This window comes from Haemaphysalis longicornis, unplaced genomic scaffold (genome assembly GCF_048455015.1).
Source record: "Haemaphysalis longicornis isolate Haplotype H1 unplaced genomic scaffold, Haemaphysalis longicornis Haplotype H1 scaffold_2, whole genome shotgun sequence".
Taxonomy (NCBI): domain Eukaryota; kingdom Metazoa; phylum Arthropoda; class Arachnida; order Ixodida; family Ixodidae; genus Haemaphysalis; species Haemaphysalis longicornis.
This window is the reverse complement of record NW_027526295.1, coordinates 140592623-140619928: the sequence shown is the minus strand read 5'-3', so window position 1 is coordinate 140619928 and position 27306 is coordinate 140592623. Positions and strand designations below refer to the sequence as shown.

Sequence of the window (27306 nt, the reverse complement as noted above, 5' to 3'; positions counted from 1 at the left end):
GTGCCTGTACTTGAAAAAAGAGGGACGGAGCGAAGGGCTGTACTTGGACACCGACGCGTCATGTGCTCATGCCGTGGGCTGCCGCAAATCCCCAGCGTAAGCAGCGCAGGCGACAGTGAAGGGATCAGATTTTAGACAGTCATGATCGATGGACGAGCGTGAGGAACCTCCATAACTCACACGGCGACGCCAGGGATGTCATCGGGGCGCACGTAACCGTGGACGAAAGATAGCGGCGTGGTGGCCACGAAAGCCACGTGGGTCTATCGACTGCGCGCACCCTTCGATAACCTTGCGCCTCATTGGTGGCTCGTCAATGATCCTAAATTACAGTTAACTGCTAGAGACGTCCAAATGTGCCCAATTACCGTAATTCTCCGCTTTCGCCTTTTTCTGGTGATTGCAGCGTGGAACGAAGTCGCTTCGATTGGCTTCGTTAATTACACCCCACTGTGCTGTTTTCTTTTCTACGTGCCCTTGAAGAATTAGCGATGGGGTTTGCAGGGTTAAACGAGGCTGATTAACCGTGCGCACATGTCGGGGGGTGCAGCGGGTTGGAAAAAGGCATGTCGAGGCCCCGCCTGTGGCTACGACCTTGGCGTGATCGTGAAATACTCTGCGGAAAAACTCCATTCATTCATCGGGAGAGGGTGGGAAAGGCATAAGATTGATTGAAACACCCACAAAAGGCACACGTAGTCTAGCGCTAAGGGGATTTTCACACTTTGCTACTCTAAAAGTAGAACAATTTAAAGAATTTAAAATTTATACAAGCTCCATTGCGCTGCGATTAACCGACCAGAGATGAAAATTTGGCGCAAAGAACTGATCGAAACGGCGCGTGATAGGGGCGGTTCGTAGTCTACAAAAGAGGCATTCGTGCTGACGTCAACTTGGTGATGATGATGATTGTGATGACTGATGACAACTGAGATGGTAATGGCGTCGTGTGAGCGATTGTCAAAGATAACTTTCTCCAATGCGCGGGTGCAAGTATTTCGCACGTTTATTGACCTGCGCTCTTTCGCTTCGACGAACGAGATGGCGCACCACACTAGAAAGAAATACGGGCGCCAGCAAAAGATATGAATGTTAAGCTACGAACCAATTAAGTATATACAGTAGCCGACCGTTTTTTCGGACTTGAAAAATTCAGACTTGCTGGATATTGTGGACTTTCACGAGGGGCCGCCAGTTGCCCATAGCGGTAATGACTCCCGGATTTTTGGGACCGCTGTTTCATTCGGACTATTTTTCGTTCCCCTTCTGGTCCGACAAATCGGTCGGCTACTGTATCGTTATTATTGCCGTCTTTGCGTTCTACAAGCGCAGGGTGCACCTGTACCCTGATTGACGTAAAACGGCGTTTGCAAATATCGTTCAGGTCAGCCGCCTATTACGATTGGGCGCTCCGCTACCCTGTGAACACATGCTGGAAGTTTTGTGTAGTGCGGGGAAGCTCCCTGTGCTTGGCGGCAGAGTCCACCTCCCTCGGACATGCTACGACAAGCCGGAGTGTGTCGGCCGGGCTGGCGCCTCTCGCTGGCGGTGATTCCATCCCGCGCCGGTTGCAAAAATACAAAACAAACTGTTCTAGCAGAAGCATGTAGACACGAATCTGCGAGCGGACGCCGCTCGCCGATATCTCCTCTTCCACATCTCTCAGACTTCAGATTCAATGTGCGCCGGCTCTCACAAACCAGGGAAAGAGTGTTCGTGCGGGTCTGTACTGTGTTCGAGCCGTGTGGAAACCTGCTCGACCATTGGCTCTTGGGATTGTAAATAACCGTTCCATCCGAGGGCGTTTTTATTCGGTCTACAGCATCAGATACTGCAGTTTTTTTTTATTGCGGAAGTTTTCCCCTCAGCAAAAGGAAAACTTAAATGTATAGATACACTCCGGATTCCCGAAGGAATCGGAGCAGGGCCATGATGCGGACCTTGTATCCACGCTATGAAATCTGGCGGACGTCCGGGGCGCGGGCCGCGGAAGGCGATGGGCTCAAGGCGTAGGCTTCGCAGGGCAGGGCAGCTCCACACCAAATGCTCTGCTCTAGCCTGAGAGCGTGGCAAAAGGGGCGCGTGAAGTTAAACGCGGCATGGTACTGAGGTGGCCAGGACATCGTCAGAGCCGCCGTGAGAGCGACTCCCGGGCGAAGACGTCGGAGCGGGTCGTGATGTGAGCTCACCCGGAAGGGTGCTGTTCCTGTATCGTCACTGTTCGTCTCTCGCCATGCAGTAAATCAGCAAAGATTTTCCTTCGGCTCCATGTCATCAACGCCAAGGAAGCTTGTAGCAACTCGTCCGCCATTCTACCTACACGACGCAGGCGACGGAGCCCGGTTCTGGTATGCCTTCGCCAACGTTACACTTACCTTTGGCTCGAAGGCATTAGAAATGGTGACACTGACATTTACGGGAGTGGATACCTAGACGATTACCGCAAACTGCTGCAGCGGAGCCATTCTTGTCTCAGGGAACCAACAATTGACCTGGTGTATTTATATTCATGTTATTTGTACGTTTGCCAGAGAGGTGATATACGAGGCACATTTTTGCTACTCCTTCTAGCGTTTCGATGCTTCGTTTGCTTACGATGGCAACAATTTTCTTTGATGACTTTATTTTGACCCTCGACAGCTCTATTTAAACAATGATAACAGTCGCAGGGACTTTCCTGCTCAATTCATCAGGCGGAACGCTCGCTTTCTTGTAGTAAAAGAGCAGGAGGTACTTGGAGAAGTATTGCACGGATGATTGCAGCTCAGATGTGAAATATATTTAGGTGACAGTTTTTGATGGCCCGCTTTTCTCTCGACTGCCCGCCCAGCACAAACGGAGCGCAAGTAGCAGTAAGGCTTAACTAACTGATAACAGTGTCTCCCTCGACGGAGAATCATTCGCGTTACTGGTAGCGCCCTGAGCGTGTGTAAACCAAAACTTCTTCCAAGCGTAAATAAAAGAATTGATACCTTGGTTACTCAAATCAAGCAAAAACCGTGTTTATTATCTGGTTTCGCCACTTTTCTACAACTTAGGCGCTGACACAATATTACGGTCCTAAATAATTTAAAAGGATCCGTTAAACTTTTCAAATAGCCACGAGAAGGCTGTCTTTCTGGGGGCTGCATAGAAGCAGGCTTGCGCTCCGTTGGACGCTTTTCGCTTCCCTTCTAAACCTTGTTGAGGTGTGTGGCATCTTTGGGTATTCGTAAGCGCTTTCGCGGTTTCGTCGCTCATGTTTCAACTGACGAAACGGAGTTCGCAGTTGAGCGCTCACCTCGCTGTGGGTAGCCAACTTGAAATTCCGCGCGAAAGCCTGAGCTTCTGTGACGGTCCACTCAGCCAGCCCGGCGAGCGGAAGGTGTCCCTGCTACGGTAACGCCGCTTGCACCGGAGCGCGCCACACATGCGCAATGGCGTCAGCCAGAATATGTTGTTTGGCAGCGAAGATAGTACCACTCATTTTTTTTTTTAAGTGCGAATGCACTTTATAAGCGACCCCAAACCATCCACCGCCGGCGGCGGCGGCGGCGGCGTCCGCAGTGCTCCTCTATATTTAAAAAAGAAACAGCATCCGGCGCCAGGTTTCGATCCGAGGACTTTGCGGCCGCAGCGCGACGCTCTACCGACCAAGCCACGGACGCGACGCTGATATCAGTGTTAGTGACGCGCCTTATATCTTTAACGCATTCAAACTACGTCGTCAGCGGCGTGCGTTGGCGACTCAGCGGCGTTATAGCGGGTTGATAACTGCGTGGTGTACACGTGATACTACAAACCCGATGGAAGAGATGGAAGAGAAGGCGGCGAGGCGGTGGGCTGCGGGGGCCGAGCGCAAGCGCCGCAAGCGGGCCGACAACCGTGCATTCGCACTTTCACATTCTCCCCCTCGGGGAAATGCGGGGGAATTTTTTTTGCAGTGTTTGACGTACTTGGTTTCTGTTTTTGGGGAGGTATTTGGGTTATAAATGCTAATTGTGACGTTCACCGGTGTTATGGTGTAAGGCGCAATTTCTCTGTTTTGAGTAAAGCTATCTTTCAAGCTCTTCCCTGCTTTACGCTACACAATTCGCTGGCTTTGTGCGACTCTACTTTATTTCGTTAGTGTTTCGTTAGTGGTGTTTCGTTAGTGTGCCTGGATTACTCCTTGCAGAAAATATGGAAGTGCATTTGAAATTTCGATCAAACGTGGACGCATGCGCGAGGCTCTCGAGACCCGTTTAAACATATGACGGTTAGCGCTTGTGGAAGAGTCGTGCTTTCGCACGAAATTGTACGCAAACCGGCACCCTTTATGTCAACTTTACCTATCCGAGCCTTGAGCAGTCAATGGTTTTTGAAGGATTTCACGATCATATTGCTTTCATAAGATCGTGTTATAAAACGCCGAGCGATTCCTTTGGTTCAGACGCCCGCAGATGTGAAGAACGAACGGGCACATTTAATCAGCTGCGAAGCTCCCCGTTTGCGCGAGCAACCAAAGCGAGCACCGCACACTTCATATACAGCGGGGGTGCATCAGAATGCGTGTCTCGACAAGTACCGGCAGGCGCGAGCGTGCAGCCGCGCATCACAGACCCGGGGGCGCCAACGAATATTCATGCACCGACGTGTCTGCTGGCGGAGGCAGGCGGAGCACGTACTGCGCATGCCCGCCCTGCACCGGCTTGTGGGAAAATCCCGTGTTCTTCGGATCCGTTAGGTGTTCCTTTGTATATTTCTACTTGACTACGGTTTGAAAACTTCTGCGGTGTACGCAACGTTTGACGGTTGGATTTGCAGGCATCTTTGTTCTTTTATAGATGCGGTGGTTCCAGAGCGTTTCAGACCCGTCTGGGAAGTGTTACTCTGCAAGTTTGAGTTCTGACGCCGTCGCAGTGTGCTGAACGTAGTTTTACTGCGAAGCAGATATGTCTGATCCCCCCTCCACCCCAGTTTTCATTTCGGTGAAGCCGCTTCACTCGGCGGTGCTCCTGGGCTGCTCCTGGCCACCGCCGACCCCTCTTTTACAACTTTTATTCCCCTTACCACCACGGATGCCTCTTCGACATGTTGCAAAATCGGCCGACAAAGGTGGTAGCGCTGTTATCAGATGACTGCGGACAATCAAGATGTGCGAATTGGCGCAAAAACAACCGAAAACCGCCGCCGCCTTTGACGCCTCAAATTTCACCTCACTTAGTGAATGCGAATGTCTCCCCGTTGAATGGAAATTTGCTGATTTGAAATGCTGGTATGAGCTCATAATCCTTCTGCAGGCCGAACGTCTTTCCCAGTGGCATTTCCCCCAATGCATTTCACGCCTAGTATGGTCTCCTCACCGGTTGCATATTTTTGCCTGCACGGGATGGGGGGGGGGGGGGGGGGGTGGAGGAGAGGTACGCGCACGCACAGCGGGAGTTCATGCCGCTACCGATGACATGCCCTCGTGGAAGATTTAAACGCGGAAGTCTCACGGCTCGTTGCGCTCTGTCAGCTGTCCTCCGCGATCGAGTGGTTTGGGGCTTGATTGATGTGTTACACAGTAACATGCTTACGACGGGGTAGGGATACGGACGGTATCATGGTTGTCCGCCAGAATATAGCTCGAGACCTTACAGGCTTTAACTCACTGTGGGACGGACGGATGTCGTTCGCTTGTGGGAAAAAGAATGGGAATTGAAGGAGCGTTGGCCCGAACAGTAGCGCGAATGGGCGCGAAAATAACGCAAAGCGCTAACGACACCGCACGGCCTGAAGTTCTAGTTCGAGCTCGTCGAGTAGCTGCGAATCCCTCCCGGATGAACAGAAACTTTTCCGCTAGGAACACCAAGGTGGGCCATTATTACTTGTTTAGCTTAAATGAATTTCAGAGCAACATTTTCAGCGCCTCCTTTCACTTCTAAGAACGCGTGCATAACCGGTTGCCTGTTTATGCCAGCACTGGCTTAGAGGGGAGCGTTCAATCACACCAATAGCTTTCATGCCTTTACCTTTAGAATGTCCGCTTTGACGGTGGGTTATATGAACTTGGACGTCTGACGACCCAATACGACCTTTCCGGTGTTCTCTCAGTGGTCTAGCGGATCGGGTAGGTGTGTTACAGAAACAGTAAGATGCCCACGACACTGCAGTCACACAGACAGCTCCATGTTTGTCCGCGAGATTAACACTGGGGTTCTTCCAAGTTTCATTCCGCGCCTTGTCTAGAAAGTGTGTTCAATCACAAATTCCACGAAAACATGTTCTGTTTTTGCGCTCCATGAACGCTGCACCCCCTTTCACAGGTCATCCTTCTTCACAGAGTGAAAGGCAATAATTTTTGTAGCGTGAGCTACACTGGCCTATGTTGAGCAGTTTCGCGTGGCTCCTAGAGAGCCGTGCTGCGCATGGGCGAGGAGCAGGAATGTCACACGGCGCACAGAACGTTGCTCGCTGCCCGGCGTCTCTCACACACCCCACGCGCCCAGCATCTTCGCCGACCTCCATTCCGCACGTGGCGGCCCGGTCCACTTGATGATCATGCGAAGGTTGGCCGGGTGTGGAACTGATGGCTCGTGCGTCGCAGCAACACCGGCGCACGCCTGTGGAACCAGCCTAGCTCTGGGGCGATTGGTGACGCTGCGCCGGAGCCGCTTGATAAATATACATGTCTCAGATAATGCGTATACTGTGTGTGTGTCATTACAGCAGCAGCAAGCATGATAATCAAGCTAATCCTCGACAACCAGGAATGCTAAGAATAACCAAATGAACCTTAGCTCACGCAAGGTATAACCTGGCATAGCCGAGCTAAGCCACTGCTAATTTTTTTTACGTTCGTTTTTTTCAAAGGGACGCCCTAATGAAATCGTCGCTGATGCCAAGCCAGCGGCCGACCGATGCGAGGCAGGCCGGGATCGTGTGAAGAAATGTGTACTCGTTTCACTCTAATCATTCTGAATTATAGGCAAACCGTAAATCATACATTCCATTGTTTGCAAGCGTGTTGCACTTCATTTAATAAAATGTTTGAAGTGATTGTGTTTTTATTATTCTGAAGATTGTGTGACACACGAATGGCGTGCGTCGTGTTGTACTTTGTCATTTACGTTATGTTAATCGACCAAGTCGTGTAGAACGAGAACAAAAGGCACGTGATGGTCGTTTGTAAGGTTACTTCAATGCAGCTGTAGTATGCCAAGAAAGATATTTATAATGGTGCCCGAACGACCTGCTTTATTGATAGATTGTAGGGTTTAACGCGCCGACGCAACGAGACGATGAGGCGCGCCGTAGTGGAGGGCTCCGGATTAATTTTGACCACCTGGGGATCTTTATCGTGCGCCGAAATCTCGTACACACGGGCGTTTTTTGCTTTTCGCCTCCATCAGAAAAGCGGCCGCCGCGGCCGGGAATCGAACCCGCGACCTCGTGCTCAGCAGCGCAACACCTTAGCCACTGAGCCACCACGGCGGGTAACGACCTGCTTTAAATGGGGGCTTTTCAGGCATTTACAATACGCCTTATACGTCGATTCCGTAATACATCCAAATCGAATTTTACAGGACCTTTCTTTATAATACGTATTTAAACCGGATTTTTTTTTTCAAGCTTTAAAACACCGTATTTAGATCGTCTAGAAAAGGTTGAGCCGGCCGTACATAAGCAGCGACATCAGATGTCGTCGAAACGGTGGGCATCTTCTCCGAGTCGTTTTGTAGCCACGTTTTGTAGCGTGAGCTACACTGGCCGAGGCTCAGCAGTTTCGCGTGGCTCCTGGAGAGCCGTGCTGCGCATGCGCGAGGAGCAGTGCCGTCTAACACGCACAGCTGGCGCGCTGGAACAGCCGCTGCCGCGACTGGATTGTATTGTATTGGATTGGATTCGATTGGATTGAAAATCGTTTTAGCAGCAGTAAGCACGATAATCAGCTAATCCTAGACAACCAGGAAACCGAAAAATACCCTTCTGAACCTTAGCTCACGCTATGTATATCCTGGCGTAGCCTAGCTAAGCCACTGCTAATTTTTTTTCGTCTGGTATATACGCAGCATTTAGGTTTTGTAAGTGTTTTGTACTAGTTGGGTAGAAGGTGATTGATATGGTTGGATTGAATAAACTCTATTTAAGCCGGCAATACGACGTTTTTACTAGCCGCGACGCGGCTCTCCTCGTCGTTCTGGTGGCTACTCATCCGAGACGTTGACGAGGTGTATGTAAGTATTTGTACAGGGAGCTGCTCGCATCCCTATAACCACATCGCATGCAATTCTATGCCTTACCGCCCACCCACAACGAAACTTTTTCGTCCAAAACGCTCGATATCCCCGAGATCAAAGACTGCTTCGCGTCACCACTGCGATCCCTTCGTTTAGTGCCAGCACTTCAAAGAGCAAACACGCACGATCCGTGGCTCACGTAATCCAATTCAAGCTCTAATCGTATCCAGCGTGAAAGCCACTACATTAGGGGCCCTATTCTCGACTGCACAAATTGCCGGCAATTCAGGCAATTTTCCGGAAGACTTTTCTGATTGGCTTTCAATTTTGGTCACGTGCTTCCGGTTGACAAAGCGGTTGTGTGTGCTGTCGTCATTTTGACGTTTCATGTCGTCTACGGACACCAGTTCTAAAGTTTGCCTTATTTCTCTTTACTAAAGGCGCATAATTCTTGGCCGGCAATGAAAAACCAGACTAAATGCAGCGGACTTGACAACGTAAGTTGCTAGTAGCGCGTCGTCCTGTGTATTTCTTTCTTAGTCTACGTCTTTCCGCGCCTGTTGTCGATATGAATCAGCACCAACTCGCCCAACTTGCCATCTTGTTAAACGTAAGTCTGTCTTTGCTACTCAAGAACAATACTGCTTGTAATACACACCCCTCTGTGATTGGCTGAGAAGGCGTGACGTAATTTAAACAGTTGGCGGGAACAATTACGTCATGCATTGGCAACTTCAGCCTGCGTAAAAGTGACGTAATGCTACGTAACAGCTTGAAAATGGCGGCGGTTTTTGCCGCAAAATACAAGCAAAATAGGGCACAATATTGCCCCGGCTTACGGCGCCGCGAAATGGGCGGCAATTTGCAGCAGGCGCAGTTTCGCATGCGCGCTGTTTAAAGCGTGTTTCATACCGAAACAAATTATAGTTTCAACTGCTTCCAAGTCAGCGATCATGGAACATACAAATAGCATGCAGTATTTTGCTTTTATGTTTGGCAATGAAATAAAAATAATTTGTTTGGCGTAACCGCAACATAAGAGGGCAGTACAAGCCTCTCCATGACAAAGAGAACCCAATGCATGGCATTTGTCCATACTTGTCCTAGTAAGCTGTTGGGTCACATGATCGAACTCAAGAGAAAAATAACAATGAAAAGTGACTATTTAGTTCATTACAGCGCTGATTGCAGTCCAGCTTGACGAATGAGTGAATCGGCGACATCGGTGCTCTCCGCGGTTATCAGGCGTAGCGCTTCGCTGCTCTTATGTGTCAGAGAAGCGATGGTCGCGGCCGTCTTTTTCTGTGATCACGCCATAAACTTGTAACATAGCAGCAGACGATGGCGTGGCGGCGGCAGGGAAGGTGATAACGCAACAAAGCTTGCATTGAAGCAGAGAGCCCAGCTATGTTAATAAAAGCGATTGAAAGAAATAAATAGATACGTTAAAAAAATTGTGTGATGTTCTTTAGCTCGACATCCGCCTTTCGCTTGCTCTTGGATCAACGTTACTCGATCGCCTTGTGGTGTTGGCTCCAAATTTGACCTCCAGAAATGTGTTTTTCTTGTCCGCCTCAGCTACCGTCTTAATTTTTATAGTACATGCCAAGTGTTTTTAAATCTTTCTCTCACAATATTTGATACCTTGGTAGCGATCATTGTGAGTGACTCGTCAAATTACACTGCATGTCGTCATAGCTATAGGTGCAGCACGTCACTGATTGCTTACGTCGTGCTTACGCAAAAAAACATGGGCGAAATGCCGGCAATTTGTGCAGTCGAGAATAGGGCCCTAGAACTAAAATAGTACCCCAGACAAGATTAGGTGATAGCCCTACTCTTACGAACCATCATTTCAGATCAATATCGCAGTTGCGTGCAACAATTTCGGGTGAGAAATGTAGAACCAACCGGTAGTCTTTATTAACGCAACCTACCAAATTAGCTTTACACGAAATTGGCATTGAGAAAAACGAAAGAAAGGCGCTATGGCAAAAGGCGGTTTGTGACGACGCCTTCTGAAGGTTTTCGGACACCTTGCAATGTTACAATGCAATGTTACAAAAAACGTGTTCCACTCAACGAGCGTGACTCCGCAATGGTTTAGCCTTGAGGAACAACTTTTTTAAAGATTTGAAGCAAGGTCTTTTCTGCTGCAATCAATAGGTCAGAGAAAAATAATGCGGCTAAAAATTTATTTTAGTGGTGGTGTTTCCCTCCATATACGATTTCTTGACATATATGGAAGCCTCCGTACTGGTGCAAAAAAAACACCCCGCCTTGCAGCCTTCACCCAGTTCCGACCGCATAAAAATCCAGTCGACACTGCTCGAAGATTGCATATTCCGATGCCCGCGTTTGAACAAGAAAAAGGAAACTGCTAGCCCGGAAGAATTCCAACTTCGATGGGTATAATAAGCGTGAAACAATCGTAAGGACCGATTGAGGAACGAGTAAAATACCCTCGAAAAAAAAAAATACGGCGCCGTGGTAGGCGTAACTTTCTGCGCCTCGCACGAAGTGCCATTAAGGTCACCGAAAATATCTCCGCCGATAAATGTATTCATGACAATTTCTCGGTCCTGACTACGTCGTCGGAAGCGTGCGAGACAAATGCCGTATCGCCTCTCCGTACCACTCAGCTTGCAGCCAGTGTGGCTATACTTTTCTTCGGCCCCGCTGCCCGAAGGCGCGTGCACACAGTCGCCGCCCCTTTTAGGTACTAGAAAGATCCGACGAGTGAGCGTTGGCGGAGGTCACGGGATTTTCCAATGATAACTGCTCCACCAGTAATTGACCTCCGCCTCGGCGACCCCGCGACGGCGGAAGATTGATTGCGCCGCGCGTATTTTGGCCATTCTTTCCGCATCAGAGGTCAGGGCAATCTGGGCGCGGCGGTGGCGACCGAGATACTCCGTTCCCTACGCCCACAGCCCCCCCCCCCCCCCTTTACCCTTGCTTTCATCATTTGCGTATTTGGCTTTTCTGTCATGCGTACTTTTTTCTTTATCCAGCATTTTTATTTGAAGTTCAACGTGCTTTCTTTGCATTTCATTTTCTAGCCATATATTCGTTCCTAGATCTACTTTCGTTATCCCTCTATTTTCAATCCGCCGTTTTCCTTTAGCCGCGACGTCGCCAATCTTCGATGCAATAACGTCTGGTGGCAAGGAAAACGAAGATCGCGTGGGAGAAAAAAGAAAGAAACAGAAGGAAGAAAAAAATATCTATATATAAGGCAAACTGCGGACTGAAAGCGCCGTTCATTCCGGCCCACTCTGATTTGATCCCGGGGGTAGAGGGAGGGGGGGGGGGGAAGAAAAAAAATCCGGCATGAATAACAGGGCCCGCTCGCATTTTATCCATTTCCGCACTTCTAAAGAAAACATGGGTCTCTTAGAAGATATGCCAATTCTCTTCTTTTGTTTTCTTATTCCTGTCACAAGAAAAAAAAAAACATCTCGACAATGGGGGACTGCTCTTCAAAAGCTGTGGGAGCAGGTCAAAGACCTTCGATTCAATGGGGTGTGATTGTAACGCCGACGGAAATGGGACTTATGGAACTGACTCAGAGCGCGAATGAAAAATTCTGGACGTAAAATCTGGTTGCGACAAAAATCTTTACTACGCGTTTTTATCTCCTTCTTTTTCTTGCCTCCCACTTCTCTCTCTCTCTCTCTCTCTCTCTCTCTCTCTCTCTCTCTCTCTCTCTCTCTCTCTCTCTCTCTCTCTCTCTCTTGCTCTTCGCTTAGTTGTTCGGGCTGTAGGACATTAGGCTGGAGACGCTTAATCAGTCATGTGGATCTTCTGAAACGAATGAAACGAAAGCGGTCATCATTTAGCATTCGCGATTGCCTGGTATAGGAGCTTATAGGTATGCGCAGCCGCGTAATCGAGAGCGCTCGTCGGGTAGGACAATTTCTCGTTAATGCAGAAGGCGAAATTGGCGCACAAGGTGTTTATTTTTCGAAATTTGAAATCATGCTCAAGGATTATTGAAACATGCTCGGAAACAGATACAAGTGACACACTGATTACCTGCAAATGTGCGCACATGTACTGAGCTTCATCAAAGATTGGCGCATACCGCGAGGACATGGTTAGCACCTTTTCATCCTGTTGATGAGATTGCAGGGTGATAAGGATTTAGCCGTTGTAAAGTCCATACACTACTTTTTTTATTTACAGAGCACATGAAAGGTACCTATTAATTTGCAGCATCTTTTGCCTAGCATAGGTCCGGTTGTTGACGTCCTGAGGGTATAATTGATGATTACATTATATCAACAAATCACTTCAAAACTTGAGGTCACCGCTCCTAGTGGGCTTGTTTAACATATCAGCATGACTGCATGCGATGCTAACCAAAACAGTTTAATTTTTAAATCTTGAATTCGTGGTTAATACCGCTAAGTGAGGTGCGCTCCTGGGTGGATATAGATTGCTGCGGTTTTTGGGTTGCGGTTACGTTTCCCCGCGCTTTCACCCCATCGTTTCTTCTGTTAGCAGGTGGATTTACGGTTTTCTGGGTTATAACTTGTATCGGTATTTCTGTCGCGCGTTATATCCACCGCAAAACTGCACGAAGTGTCGTATACTGAGCGTTTACAATCGATGTTCGGGAGATTCCTATTATCACCAGTAAGCAGCAACGACAGTGTAGCTGACGATTACTGCGGCTGCAATCGCTGTCTATTTTGTTTGCAGTGTTTCTTAGGGTTCACGATTACTCAGTCGCAAAAATACCTGAGAATAATTAACTTGTAATATTGGATTGAATTATGAAACAGTCGTGGGTTGTTGAAGACGATGACAGAAAGTGATAGTGATGCCATCAGCGAGAGGTAGCAGAACGTTTACACCTATGATTCAGAAGAGAATGCCACTTACTAGTGAAGATATTGCAATATCGAGAGAAATCGAACACCCACAATTTAGCAAAAACAAATTATGTGGCATTCCACCCTTTCCGCCCTGAGAAGAAGCAGGAACAGTGGAGCTGGGTACAGTCCAAGTGCACAAACAAACGCATTTTTTTGTAATTGTCGATTGAGCGTACTTTAGAGTTAATGAGCTCAATAAAACCTAATGAGGCCCGAGTTTAATTCTAGAGGGTAAACGTGGGGCTGTACCGCTGCCTCTCGTAAAAGCCCACCTGTGGACCAGCAGTGGGCAATTCAAGAATATTTGTAACTTCACCGTGAACTACGTAACCGCGAAAAGTTGGTTAAACGCGGCGTAATGCTTTAGTAGTTTTATCGGCTAATTGTCGTGTAATTAGTTTCTGTGCAGTTTCAATAAAAAAGTTGCAGGCTTTTTCTGTAATTATACTCTCTCCGTTACCGGCCATGTATTGAAAGTAGCCCGTAATTCTGCGACGCTTACGAGTTCACTGTGAACTCATTATTGAGACAAATAACTCAAACGTGAAGTAATAATAGAGTATTCCTAGAGGCGAACGTGAGTGTGATCCTTTCAAGATACCTGTGTTAGAGCGACAGCTACGGAGCATTACCATACAGCTAGATTCAGTTTTGTCGACGTGACCTATTTCTATAGTATAGGCACCCTGCCGACAAATTAACTTTTCGTCAAACCCTAGGCTGTAACAACTGCGCTGTAAAAAGAACAGGTACAGATGGGCTTCTGGGGGAGCGGCAATACTAGGCATAACAAGCAAATCACCATCACCACAAACAATATTCTCTAGCATTTCGAATATTAAGGGAGCAGTCACAAAAAGGAGCGAAGATTTTTTAAAGCGGGAAGGTGATGAAAATACCGGAACGTCATCATCAGCCTACCTACGCCCACTGGAGGGCAAAGGCCTCGTCCATGCATCTCCAATTATCCCGGCCCTGGGATAACTACGACCACTTTATCCCCGCAAGCTTCTTGGTCCTATCTACCCACCTACCTTTCTGCCGCCCCGGCAACGCTTGACTTCTCTAGGGATCCACTCTGTTACTCCTAATGACCAACGGTTATCTTGCCTTCGCATTATGTCCTGCCCATGTCCATTTCTTCTTCTCAATTTGTACTAATATGTCCTTAAAATGCGTTTGTTCCCTGACCCACTTCGCTCTCTTCTTGTCCAATAATGTTACATCCATCCTCTACTATTCCATTGCTCGCCGAGTCGTCCTCAAATTAAGTTGAACCCTGTTAGTGAGCCTCCAAGTTCCTGCCCCGTAAGTGAGTACCGGCAACATGCAGATGTCATACACTTTCTTCTTGAGGGACGATGGCAGGCTGTCCTTCGTTATTTGAGAATGCCTGCCGAATGCACTCCACCCCATTCTTATCCTTCCAATTACATCTGCCTCATGGTTGGGATTTGGGATCACTACTTGGCCTAAGTAGATATATTTGCTGACCACTTGCAGTGCATTGTGCTCTCCCTAGATTATTATACATTATTTAGTTTTCAGCACATTAATTTTCAGTCCCACGAGACTACTCTGCTTACTGGAACGTAACATAACCTTAACAATTAGGAAATGACGCATTCTTTTTAGGATAGTAAGTGGTTAAATCTAAACATAAACACGAACCCTGCTATTACTTCTGCAAGAAAACCCTGGAATGCCACTAATGCGTTCACCCGATATTATGGTTAAGAAATTTCTGTCCGTACAAAGTTGATAATAGTCAGTTTTAGCATACCGTGAATATCATGTGCCGTATGTACCAAGACCTCACTGGACATGTGCTCATTGGTTCCGGTTCCGCTAGGGTGGCTTAGTTCCGCTCATGGGCGGCGCATGCCTCCCCGTGCCCGTGCTGTCGTTCCGGTCAGGGGTGCCCGTCCACCGCGCCCGCGGGCGCAGGCTCAGGCTGGTCCAGGTACACACAGTACACACGGAACACGCGATATGCTAAACCCCTCTAATAACGTCTTGCTCAGGGAAGCAAGGGAAATTTAAAGTGTAAACACGACAGGATCAGACTCATTGCTTCGTTTCTTTACGTCTCTTCGTTTTCAGAGGCTCGTGACAACAGGCCGCCAAATTAGATTCTCTCGCGGAGGTTGATTTCGGACATCCTGAAGAATGAATGAGCTGGCACAGAACCGTAGCTAAACACCTACAGAGACAAGAACATTGCTTGTTCGTTTTACACTTATTACTGTCCTTGTCAGTTTAAAGAACCGAAACGGGTGCGCCTGGCACATTCTGCGACTTTACTAGCCACTGTAAGCCACTGTAAACGTGCTATGTCGCACTATTATCACCTTGCGGGAAAGCCATACAAGCAAGGAGAGAAAGGAGCCTAACACGTGCCAGTAGACGTGTTTTCTTCGTACGCTCTGGCTTTGTCTAAAGCTGTGCTTAAAAGTGTTACCTAGTGCCTTCAAAGCTTATGGCGTGGTACCAATCTTCACATATGAAACAGCTCATTAGAGTACAGCTTGCAAATTTTTTTCTTCTAGCCTGGAATTTGTTGGCACCTAGATCTGCCACATTTTAAAAATGACACCGCTGCAATGTCAGTCCTTTTTAACCAGCCAAAATTTAAATGTATCTGATTGTTAGATGCAACTTCTGCTGTTATTAGAAAACCAAATCTCCTCCGTTTAAAGACGACGATGTTTGAGGGGCAAAACTTTTTTTCGTGCGAAAATAAAACGAAAAAATTCCAAAGCCAAAGCGCTTCAATAACAGAGAGAGAGAGAGAGAGAGAGAGAGAGAGAGAGAGAGAGAGAGAGAGAGAGAGAGAGAGAGAGAGAGAGAGAGAGAGAGAGAATAAACTTTATTGCGAGCATCGTAATGTGGTAGGAGGTCCTCAGTCCAGGGCTCCATTGAAGACCCCTGCTGCCACACCCCTTTCCACCAGCCCACGCTGGGACTCGAGACCGCAGCTAGACAGCTCCTTCTCCCACTGCCCAGTGGAAGGGTGCGCTATTCTTTAAATCTTAGGGTCTGCGGAACACTCCCATACCATGTGGAACATGGTGCCCTGGGAGCGCAAAATTTGCACAGCGGGGAGTAGTGCGTTGGATGAAGCAAAGCGTCAACAATCGAACTGCAATCCGCCGGCCTGAGAGTCGAAGTATAAGCGGCAACAATCCAAGGGAATACTGCCTGCGAGTCAAAGTCAAAGCTCACACGACTGCAAACGAATCCCTCACGAAAAAGCTGAGCCCGTCGCATCCCCCCCCCCACTCCCCCCCACCCCTTCATCGTCGGCCGTGTTAGAATGGGGCAGTCGGAAGACGATGGCTTCATAACGCGAGGAACACAGGCTCGATTCCGACCCCGGGAAGCATTTTCTTTCTTGTGTCGTCAGCACCATCATCATCGTAATCGTCATCAGTACCACCGTCACAATGCACTATCCCATTGTGTAAAGATGGCTTTCCTGAAGAGTCTTTTGTTTGCGACACCACCATCAGTGAGACCAAAAAAGCTTTGCTATAAAAATACAAAGGGTGAAAGCCGGCGGGCTTCTTGCGGAAACACATTGATTTTTTTTCGCTTGTCGTCATTCGTTATCTTTACGTCGTAGACTGGGTATAGATACGAACTTCGGGATCACCGTACGAGTGTATAGCGCCGTAATTTCCAACCAAGTCCTATTTTTATACATTTGTGCATGTTATTTCAATTACATTGGGGAGGGAACAACTACAATTGTATCCTAATGCACAAAATACAGCTGTTTCTAAACATGACTAAAAACATTACTTTTAACGGTCTACAGCATCAATGACACTCCCCATAAATATGACGCAAAATTTCCGAAAGCTGTATTATCATCGTACCAATGACTTGTGTATAGTTCATAGAACAAACCAAGCATACCTGAATAACACTAATACAAGATACCAGCAAAAAAAAAAGTTTATCTTCGCCTAATGTGCAAGGTAACCACTCTGTGCATGCAGTCGGAACGTGTGCCGACAACATATTGAATGGCCTCCCTTATATCGCCGAAATAACGGCATCGTCGGAGTGTTCAAGTAGGCACTTTGAGTAATCGGCACTCAAAATGTCGCTTTCGTTTGAAAATATATCCGATATATTTGTGAGGAGAAAACAACAAGGGTCGAGGGATTCAGCTTGACCAAGGCATATATGAATAGGATTGTGTATACATGTAGCCTCTTTTGAAACAGCTCACAGAAGCATCCCGCATGACTACCCTGGCGATAGCATGTGTTGATGGGATATGTAAATATTGGTTGTCTTCTTTCAAACAACTACAGTAAACTAATAATTGTAGGATATGTTAACAATTTGATTCCCCTTTATTTCTTTTCTGTTACTGACACCACTAAATAGTAGCAACACGAAGAAATGCTCGCATAAAACGCCGCAATCATCTCTTCAAACAGCGCCCCCGTTTAGAATGTCTCCTTGCATTTAGCATCCGAGGAATGTGTTGCTCGGAACACATATAACATAAAATTCTTCAAAACTTACCGACTGGACTTGACGGTGGTTGATGGGTGTTTGAAATGCCTGTAAAGGGCCTCGCTTGCAGATCATCGCCGTTGCCGCATTCCTGCAGTAACAAAAGCAAGTTTTGAACAAGAGGTTTTATGGCTGTTTAGCCGTCACAGTCTGACAGAAAAAAAAAACAGAAGCATTTGTGAAGACGCTCGGGCGAATCCTTTTTTCTTTAGCCCCACTGCGTTTCGTAAATCATATTATTGAGGAAATGAGTCACACAGCCGGGCAGTCAGCGGGGCATCATTGCGTGAAACCAAAACGTTTGATTACATTCACAGCAGGCTCTTCAGAAAGCACCTGTCTGCTGCGAGATGGTAGCTGCAGCTGCTGCATCTCATCAAGGTCGTCACAGGAATGATCTTCCGGAAGGATGAGCTTCGTGCATGCGGGCTTTTCACCTGGCAGACATCCCCTGTGTGTTCCTAGGTTTTCCAATTGTCACCCTCGTCCGTCTATTTGACTTTGTATTTGTCGTCCTTGTCTATTCAATGCTTGTGGAAACCCAGCTCCCTTACAGGCAGCGGCACATGAATGCGAGGAACTAAACCGTTGAGTTATATTCTCGAAAGATCGGCGTTATCAGCCACGTCATGTTTTGTCTCCGCCGCTGAATGCAGTACAATGTTGTTGGAGTGTGTCGTGTGCACAAAATCGTTGCCATTCAACGAAAAAGCTTTGAATCGTTCGGTGCGCCACAATGGGTGCACCAACTAGGCATGTATTGCTCGAATGGGTCTGATTCTAGATTTATCAAAATGTCAAATGTGAAATACGCTCGTGAATTTCCTTAAAAATGCGTGCCAACTTCATGGTTAGAATAAACTTATGACACAGTTCTTGTTCGCTGTGCCGCCAGCTGGGGCGACGTGAATATAGTCTACAGGCCGCAGCGTTAAAAGCAGTGGAATTGGTGGTCACTGATTTACAAATTTCACTGCTTTACAACTCGGTCAACTTGTTTTCGTACAACTTGAAAAGTTTTGCAACCTGTTTAGGTGATTTTTTTTACACAACGAATTATTGTCCGCCTTCATGATACCTTACTAAATGTGCGTAACGACCGACATACGAGCGCTAATCCTTTCGTCTTTCTGTGTCATTGTTGCTATTCGCGCTGTAGCTATTTTTCACTATGAACTACCAACTGGCCCAACAGTACACTTTGTTAAATAAATGTCGAAATAGTTTGGTGTGGTTCTTTTACAATAACTTTTCCGGGAACTCTTACTTGGCTTCTGTCTATGAAATAATACGCGCTGTGTTCTGTATGCTATATAACATTAATCATTGTATGCCCTTATCGCTTCAAACCATGCGTACAAGACTTTGTTTTAGAATCCTACGATATGGTTTCTCTGCGTTCGGCCACTGTAATATTCATTGGCGTAACCGCACCAACTCTATTCTTCGGTAAATCCCACTCAGCGCATCGTACGATTCAGACGTCGACAGTAACAGTGAAAGCTTTAGAGCTTTGTCGTTAGATGGCCAAAGCTCTATATTGCCTGACTCTACTGTAGTGAGGCATTTTTGGAATACCAAGCATTAGAACGCGCTTTTCCTAGCCCTAGCATTACGGCCGAAGGAACCCTATATAACAGCTCCGTGCAAACTTGGTAAGTTAAGATTAAACGTGGTTATTGTGCCCAGCCTGTTTCAATGCGTAACCTGAAGATTTGTATTCGCTTACGTCTGACTACAAGATAAAAAGAAGCGCTGTGGGGTCTGCTGTGACTGCATTTCTAACGTTTTGTTTTTCTGTTTGTCGTCTCCTCTTCTCTTCTTTCTTTTTTTCTATTTCTTCCCCTTTGTTCTCACTTTATTTTCCTAGATTCAAATTACCGATGTATGTACTGATTATTTTGCAACTACGCCGCGTACATTTAGCAAGCGTTGTATACGCTGGCTGCCAAGCTATACCAGACAGGCCTACCGTGACGTCAGCAGACATGACTAGGTACTGTTTTTATGTTTGTTTTATAGAAAGATTTATGTTATAATGCAATTATTTTTAGGGCGCAGCCTGTTGGCGTCCGGTACCTGGGTATCGCGGTAGCGGCGGCGTCCGGCGACATCCGCGTTACCGAGTGAGCGAACGAAGCATACAAGGCGGAAAAAAAACTAACGGTGAGGGGAGTCTGGCGAAGGGTGAGGGGCAAGGAGGCGCGCGGAAAATGGCGTCATGTCTCTCTGCCTCCCCCTGACACTTTCGCCATGCGTCGCGGCCAATGAGCGCGCTCCCTCTCGCACTATCTCCAGACGGTGCCTCGTTCGCCGCTCATTTGCGCGGGAGGTTCAAACACGATTTCCCACAACATGCTGGCCGGCGGCGGCGATGCTCTGCAAGATAACACAGAGTAGCGCGCGCCGCCGTGCGTTCAGTGATCACGCGATTTCTTCCTGAGAGGCAGCAGATATGCGCCGTGACCGAGAAGACTGCAGTTCGCACTGGGCACAAATTTCGCATTAGAGAGTATAGTAATCGTCAGTAAATTCTTCTTCTTATAATAAATAAAAGATATCGGGAATTATTTTTAGTATTACTATTTTTATTACGGACTTTTATTGGTGGTCCAGCTATCATGTTTTTGATGCTGTATTTTTACCTATGTCGAAATTCAGTCATTCGTGTTTTCGCGTTAGTAGTAAGTGGCTCACACCCCGGATTTCGTCCCTTCTGCGAGACCCAAAAGGAAAATCCTCAAGTCGAAGACTAGCACATGCCCGCATAGCGGCATTCACCAACGCTAACTCACAGCATTTTTCATTATGAGCTTGCGCGCATAGAGGGGCGACGCGGATATGTAACGGCGTGACGTTATGCCTAACGTTATGCTTCGAGGTCTAGCGACGTTAACAACAATGTACCTTCGAAAGCTTCACTTGCAGCGAGTGTGATTTTGGTTGGCGTGCGTCCTGCTCAATGTTAGGGCTACCATCCGTTAAGCCTAGCAAATAAGATAGCCCATGACCGCAAGGCGCTTATTGGTCAACACGTACCCCCTGGAGTTTTCATTTATTGTGAATGCAAACACAGAAATAGCGTTACATACCCTCAACGTTGCCCATACTCGCGGAGGCGTATTTGAGGACTTTGTCCCCGGGATCTCCCGATTGGTGCCAAAACACCCACAACGCGGCCAACATGGCACACTCACTAGTTTCGTTGTTACAAAGCATACAATGACGCCAACACAGTTTAAGAACATTCACAGCGTTGAGTGGTACTAAATTTTACCGACTGAAGGGAGTAGTGTAAAAGCCCGTTTCGTTTTTTTTTTTTAATCGGTACACTTCTCTGAGTATGGCCCTCCTTTTCGGTGCGCGTACAGTGCACGCAGAAGTTAAACGAGACGACCTGAAATAAAAAGATTTAACGCTTATTTTTTAGAGATTGGATGCAAGCACTTCCTCTTACCTCTTGCGCTTTGGCATTTTGGGGTATCCTAAACTCCCAAGCAATAAGAACCAAAATGTCCTACTTCAACCTTCTTTCGTTGTTCCAGCATGGCGTGTTCTCTCTCTGTCTCCCCAACCTGTTTCCCTTCAGCAAGGCGAAGACATTTTCAACTGACCATCTATAGATCGAAGTACTGTTACACCTTGATGTAACAAATTTGCCAAAAGTTCGCAATTTTTTGTTACATTCAGGTTTTCGTTACAAGCAGGTTTCCAGCTAAGAATCGCGTGAATGAAGCACAAACAAAGCCCAGCTGCTAGACATCAGTGAAGCTGAACTCACTAATCTAATAATTCTTTCATAGTGAAAAATTGCACGAGTTTTGTCTGCTGCTTTCGCACAAGTTTGTGCATTACACGGCGCTCAAACGAAGCAGGTTCAGTTATCTCCGTATTCGGAAGCCTAACTTAAGTCTCAGTTTTGCTTTTTCACACTTTTCTGTGCCTTAACGCCTTCCAAGAACCAAACGTGCTCTTCGAAAGGACGCCTTTTCGCGAACTTTATGCTTTTTTTCGCACTCAAAATTGTTGAGAAGGTGTTAGCTGGGATACTGTACCGGCGGCGACAATCTTCTTTCTCACTGGCGGAGATGGCATTCAAAATTGCGAGGTTGTCTTGAAAAGACAAAAATATTTCGTTTCCGGACCGCAGCACTCATCACCGACGAATCGGTACTACAGATAGCAGCAGAGACGCGCGACTACATGGTGCCAGGCAGGCCTAGCTTCTCAAAACATGTCTCGAACCGACACCTCACTCACACGGGGAAACCCACGGTAGTTTGTGATGCCCGTGAAAAATAAAAGTGAAGCGTAGTTACTCCTCCTACCTGTCATGCTGTTCACGTTGCACAAGCAAAACCAGAAGTGGCTGCTACATGTAGCCACAGATGGCGCTAGCCGCTCTGTTTATCATCACCATGATGAGGAATTTTGTTTTAAGGCGATTGTAGCGTTTTTGTAGTATACGCTACTTTAGTGAATTTCTCCTGCCAATTTTTCAGTAAAAGGGCAATAAACAATGAGTGATCAGCTTAGGCACTTTGTTACATCAAAGTTAATTAATCGCCGGAATGTTTTTGTTACATACAGGTCAAAAAAACATGGGCTTCAAAAGGAATGGCAAAGGGGAATTGAAAACCTTCGTAAATTACAGGAATTCGTTACATGGAGGTTCATTACATCCAGGTTTAACTGTAGTGTAAACGAGGTAGTCGACCTGCTCCACAGCGAACAATAACTCAGCAACGCAACAATTAAAGGGGTGGAACCGTTTTTCACACAAATTGCTCGAAAAAAGTCCCTCTAAGTCGACCATCGATTGCCACCGTAACATTTGGTTCGTTATACTGTCATTGTTTTCTTGTCTCTTCACTCCCCATACTTCTCAAACCATCATTTTCAACATTCCCGATAAAAGCAGCCCCGCAAACCAACAGCCAGCTTTTCATCCGACCGATAACCAGCGAGCGGCAAAATTTTTAGTTACTTGGCTCGGTCAGCGTGTTACGTTTCGTCTGTGAATTACTGGTCTACCACTGCGTCAGGGTATGCTCCCACTAATCCGAAAAAGGACGCTGACAAAGGCTCGCCGATGGGTAATGTTTTGCGGGCCACAATAATAAGCAATCGCTCAGACCGACGATGTAAACTAACGGGAGCGAAGTTCCCCTAAAGCACTAGCGGTTTTCCCGAGCGCTTTTGGGAAGTTTACCAAAGCGACCACAATAACAAAAAAAGCCCTCCAAACCGCGCTTGGCGAAGCAGATAACCTGGTGCGGCGAACCGCATCACGCCTAAAGCGATTATGGGTGTCGTTTACGCCCTACTCTTCCCGCAGCCTCCGTTTTGCGGTTCGTATCGCGCCAGCACAGCGCTCTCTGTCTGCACCGATGCTATGTAGTGGCGGAGCAGTGGCGGCTTGAAAAATTGCGCGCCGAAGGCGTGAAAATGCAACGCCGCGGAATTTGGTGCGGTTTTAAATCGACCAATAACACACATAGAACCGCCGCCTCCCTCCCCCCTTCCTTGAGGAATAAAACACCCGCTTCCGGGAATTTTTGGGCATATTCAAAAAACAAAAACAAAGTGCATATAAACGCTTGCCTACAGCCGCAACTGCAATTTTCGGAAGCACCGGCGTATGCGTTCACACAGCCGTGCACTTCAGGTTCCACTGCGCTACAATTCCTACGGAAAGAGCTAAACGAAAAAAAAAAACTGTATTCCTCCACATGCTTTGCGTCCCTTTTAGAGAACCATCCTACTGTTACTATCGTGGGCTGACTAACGGCAATTGCTCAGCATTTGGTAATACGAAAAGTTTCTGACAGTCCTCGCGTCTATTTATTGAACCTCGTCAAAGCCACGGGAATGTTCTTTGCAACACCATTCCAAGCAGCACTATGCCGCCACTGAAAATCGTGCTTTCCACGTCAGACATCCGAGTCACGCATTCGCCAAATTTAGAAAATAGGACCGCGAAAGTGAAGGGTTTTCGGGCGTCTGTTTTCTTCCCGGCGGGAGAGATTTTAAATTTGTGGTCAGACCGAAGATTCACTTTATTTCATGATCACGAAGTTTGAAAAATATTCGCGCTTCAATTTATTCTCAACAAAAGTATTGAAACAGCATTGTGATATACAACTGATTTTTGTTTTATGAAAAAAGAACAAAAAAGCAACGTATTTCAACTCAACTGAAATACGTTTTTTTGTTCTCCTTTGACAATGCTTCACAATGTAAAATGGTAAATTACCCGAGTGATGTGCATATCTCGTAGGGTAACAAGATATTGCCGGACTTGTAGCATGTATGAGTGTAAAAAAATACCGTAGCCGTTCATCAATTAACCATGCGTTCACAATAACTAAATAATAAGTGTCCCTTTCTTGGTGCTATGGCGAGCCCAAGTCTAATGCTTCTAAATTAAACTTACAAGGGTGAAATTCAACTATTGAGCTACGTACCAACGTTGTTCAGTGCTGTGGTCAGACCCTGTCCACGTCTTGGTCTATTTGCATGCGGATGCCATTTGGAACACACGGGTACAGTTTTCAGGGACATTGCGACTCTTTCGTCGATAACTACACAGAATTGACCTGGTCCTACTCAGTATACTTTCCCACAATTACTATTGAAAGTTGCAGCTTGTTTCATGCGGAATGATACTTTCAATGGTTTTTTTTTTCAGCCTATAGATAGATCAACAGCATCAGTGGTAGCACATTGGCCAGTAGCTTTTGGTGATGAATCTTCGAAAATATATGAAGCTTCGAGCAGAGCATCTTATAGTGCGCGTATTGGACCTATACACTGTTTGAATTTGAACTTCGCTGTATGTAAAATGTGTTTTATAGATGATAGTCTTTCTTGGGCAACTTAAATGCAGAAAGTTTGGTCTGTCTATGTGTCTGTCTGTCTGTCTGTCTGCCTGTCCGTCTGTGACTCGATTCAGTCAGCCGGCCAAAGCGAAGCAAAGCCTGCGCAATAGTCTTATATACTCACAGCCAAATCTAAACGTCAAAGCCCGGTTTATATCTTCATACTTGTCAACATTGTTGAACAAGAACAAGACACTACACAAATACACCACTGAAAATAAATACATGAGTGATATGTGCAGTGTCCCTTAATTAAAAAAAAATCATGCATGCTTGATTTCTTCAAGATGAGATACTACATCCACTCGAGAAAAAAAAATACCAGTGTCGCCTCCTGGCGCAAGCGCCACTATAGCTTCTGGCGGCATTTTAATTAATTCAACGGCAACAGTTACGAAAGGTTCCACTATAAATGTTCCGCATTGTGCTTTGAACGCACGTGGACTAGGGCACCGCGGTTCTATAAACGATGAAGTAGGGCGCATCGATTCACGGGCGTCTCCGCCGTATGGCAGCGCCTGCATCGAAGCATCTGGCCTGGAGCAGTGGATCGCGGTAAATTTAAACTCACTTTAGCAAACCTCAAGCGTCTTTACCTTGGGAGGAGCGCGACGCAAGATGAACAAGATGAGGGGTGAGCGGGGAAGCGGTGGGAGGCATTTGCTCGGCAAATACCGACAAAGACTATCGTCTTTTGTCGACATTTGCAACAGAAGGCGCAGATACGCAGCCAATTTTTTTACGAGTGTACTGCGCTCACGATCAGTGTATACTTCAGCAAGGATGCGAAGGAAGAATAACGCTTGTTCAGGTTAATATTCAAGTTGAAACTTGTGTTGTTTGTCTCCTATTTTACAGTGTTTTTTTTTTCAGCCGAAGTAACTTTGAATGGTGAGTGTGGAAGAAATGAATTCCATAATGCTATGCTCACGCTACAATTGTAAGACACCGATAGTTATATATGCGCGGAAACAGAAGCGCACCAAGCAAACGCGCCTCGTTTCGACGACCTGCCTAAAAATGCCAACGCGCCCACTTTAAGCAGAAATGGTCGCAGATGATGTTAGAGGGGCTTATAACTGCGATAACAATGCGTGTTAAAGTAACAAACTTCACTTTCGCGGCAGCCTGTCAACTGTGGCGCTGCGTCGGTCTATGATAAAAATGCAACAGGCTTAACGTTAACAAGACACTTCGCGACGAATTGTATCTCGGAAGACTTTGCAGATACTTGTATCATCGAGGGTTGCTTTCACAAGATACGCTATGATCGCAGAGCGCGCAAACTGAAAACATACCTACCTTCTGCTCCCAAGTTGTAATCAATAAATGCAAACGTTTTTTCGATGCCTTTCCGCTTTTCATCTCGTCTACCTGTCATAATTGGAACAACACTCCGTGTCCACGGAGGGAACCTGATATCTGGAGTGGATAATTGAACCATCCTAGTGGTGGTGGCGTGCCGGGGCTTAATGCCCATGTGCCGGTGGATTGGAGCGCTTCCGTGAACGTCCTATTCCATATCGCCAAAACCAACATGGTTTATGACTGCGTCGACCACGTGAAATTCTAGCTTTTCCTCGTGCCTCCCATATTTTGCTAACGACGCCCTTCATTGCGAACCATGGCTAGGGTGGCTCAAGTTTCTATACGACCTCCTCGTGTGGCTCACAGGATTCCACGGCGGAAACCGAAAGTGGAATTGCGCTGAGGCCGTGGAGGTTGTTGCGGCATCTCGTGTAGGCGGAAGAAAGTGCTCGCGGTGAACGGTATATAGCGAGAGACCTCCCAATAGTAAAGTTTTCACTTTGCGATTAGTTTAACATCATAGATAATTATTGCTACTCTTGTTAACAGCGACATTAATGAAGTCGCATAATGTAGCTGCGCCTAAAAGGCTCACGAAGTAACAAAGCGGGGCTTGTTGATTAACAAGAATTACGAACGCTTCGGCGGTGATACACTACGCAGGTGGGCTTATATAGAGCGCCTGTTCAGCAAGGTTTTTCTCGCGATTGTATATTATCCAACAGCGCCGCCTAGAAATAGTGAAGGTAGTTCGAATGTACCGAGTATATGCATAACAACAAAAACTAAAACGGTTTTTTTTGCTTAGAAAAGCCAACAACTCTATAGTGAAAACAATATCCATGACCGCCTTTTGCTTTATGTTGAAATATACAAATACTGTAATTACCCGATACTAATGCGCCCCCGATTCTAACCCACACACGATTTTCCTGGCAAAAAAAAAAACAACGAAAAAACTTGTATCTCCGATTGCAACGCGCACAGAACTTTGTGAGCAAGAAAAACCAATGCGAGAGAAACCGGCGATTTATTTCTCGAAGTATTCTCACTCATCTCACTCCTCGTCGCTCTCCGCTAACCACAACTTCTCGTCCTTGGTGCCGTCAAGCGCGTTCGCGATGGCACACTTGTGAACGAACGTTCAACCATGGTCGATGGGATCGTGGCCCACGCCTCGCACGCCTATCCCGCGAGCTTCTCCAGAGGCGCACGCTTCAGCCGACCACTCGTTTTGAACGCGTGAGAGTCGCTGCTGCTATTGGTGTTATCAAGCGCGCAAGTGGAACGATTTGACGATTTGTGTGAACGCCGATAGAAAATCCAAGGCGCCTATGCTTCCTGCGTCCGAAAAATTGTTGCTAAAAGCTTTGGCGCCATCTTGAGATGGCGATGGCGATGGGTGGGACGAAATTTCCGCTGTTTCGGCAGTTTCGGTTTCGTATCCGATTCTAACGCGCATGCGATTTTTCGACCTATTTTTCCGGAAAAAAAGTGCGCGTTAGAATCGGGTAAGTA

At 46.8% G+C, this 27306-nt stretch overlaps 1 protein-coding gene across 1 annotated transcript in view; it reads right to left on the bottom strand.

Annotated features, from left to right (window-relative positions):
* The window catches only part of LOC144169273 (5-hydroxytryptamine receptor-like), a 578780-nt gene that overhangs the window by 429536 nt on the left and 121938 nt on the right, over window positions 1-27306 (bottom strand). The window contains exon 2 of the mRNA XM_077698338.1: window positions 17609-17690. The gene's annotated coding sequence lies outside the window, so the exon portion shown is untranslated. The remainder of the gene's footprint in view (window positions 1-17608; window positions 17691-27306) is intronic.